The sequence below is a fragment of the Ochotona princeps genome, chromosome 22 (genome assembly GCF_030435755.1).
Source record: "Ochotona princeps isolate mOchPri1 chromosome 22, mOchPri1.hap1, whole genome shotgun sequence".
Classification (NCBI taxonomy): Eukaryota; Metazoa; Chordata; class Mammalia; order Lagomorpha; family Ochotonidae; genus Ochotona; species Ochotona princeps.
Genome location: NC_080853.1, coordinates 38047609 through 38049289, shown reverse-complemented (window position 1 = coordinate 38049289; position 1681 = coordinate 38047609). Strand labels below are relative to the sequence as shown.

Sequence of the window (1681 nt, the reverse complement as noted above, 5' to 3'; positions counted from 1 at the left end):
TAGTATAGGCACTGTAAAATACACACGGATTTAAAGATTTTAGCACATAGACTATCACCACATGAGCATCGATTTCTCCATGAAATTTTTGAGTCCGTTTTATTTCTGGAACAATAAAGGTGGGAAGAAGAAGAAATCAGAAAGAAAGTTTGTTGACCTACCAGACATAACACACAGTGCAATGCATTTGCAGTGTACACAGAGGAATTAATAATAATAATTATAATTATTTTAATAATAATTAATAATAGTAATAATAAAAGCAAGACAGTGAGTGGAACAAGCAAACACTACTTCTTCCTCTGATAAATGAATCACAGTGTTTGACCCTGAGGCTTGAGACATGAAGTAACTGACACTGGTCAGCCCTGACGCTATGGGTTCCACTAGAGTTTATGGAGCAAAAATCTTTTCAGAGCCTTCTTCATTTCTCCATTTCTCAGACAGTAGATGAAGGGGTTCCACATGGGAGTGATCACCCTGTACATCCCTGAGGCCATGGCAGTGAAATGTGAATTATGGATAATAGAAGAACTGTTGTACACACCGAAACCTGTGCCTTAAAATAAGGAAACAACAGAGAGATGAGAGGCACAGGTGGAAAAGGCTTTATACTTGCCCTGAGCTGAGGAGATGTCATGAATGGAGGAGGAGATCTTGGAGAAGTACAGGATCCCTGCCAGTGGACCTCCTCCCAGCAGCACAGCTGTAAAATACATTATGAGGTCATCGAGAAAGGTGTCAGAACAGGCTCTGTGAACCACCTGATTCAAATCACAGAAAAAGTGGAGGATTTTTAATGTGTGCATAAGCTCAGTCTCAGCACCAACAAGCTGTGTAACAAGGCATGCAAGACACTGTTAATTCAGCACAATAGAATGAGCTGCACACAGAAATGGAAGTTCACGATGACCGTGTAGTGCAGGTCACAAACTGGTCATAGGCCATCACAGCCAGAAGAAAGTTGTCCAGCAATACAACAACTATGAAGAAGAACATCTGTGTGATGCAGCCTGCATAGCTGATGGATCTGCTCTGCATCTGGATGTTCACCAGCATCTTGGGGATGATGGTGAGGGTGAACCAGACATCCACCAAGACAGGTTAGTGAGGAAGAAGTAAATGGGAATGTGGAGGTTGGTGTCAGAGAGGATGGCCAGGGCAATGAACAGGTTCCCATTGACAGTGACCAGGTACATGGAAAGGAAAACTCCAAAGATGAGAGGCTGCAAGGCTGCATCCTCTGAAAGTCCCAGGAGGAAGGAATTCCACAACCCATGTATGGTTCATTGGTTCCATGTTGACAATGTGACTACCTATTGGAGAAAGAACAGGACAGAGGTGAGAGCTGGGTGCCCTGCAGAAACATCATCATTTTTTATAAATGGGTCCCTCCAGAATCTCTCTGCTCTTTCTGATGAAGAATTCCTCTCTTATGAGTCCCGTTTCCTTGTGAGACTGTGCACCTGCAGCTATGAGATTCATTCATACACTTGAGAATGAATATTGACCACTCATCATGTTACCGGCACCGTACCAACAATGTGTGAGCAGCCCTGAGATCCAAACGTCCTTAATCCTGACGACCGAATGTAAGCAAAGAGAAATTATGCAATACATCACTTCACGCTGATGTATGCTTGGAGGAAAGCAACAAGCTTTCAAGCATGGGAGATAGATA

The 1681-nt window shown here is 43.1% G+C and overlaps 1 pseudogene; it reads right to left on the bottom strand.

Moving 5' to 3' along the window:
* Positions 1-386: 386 nt before the first annotated feature.
* On the bottom strand, positions 387-1098 carry LOC131483039 (olfactory receptor 7A10-like; annotated as a pseudogene).
* Positions 1099-1681: the final 583 nt, after the last annotated feature.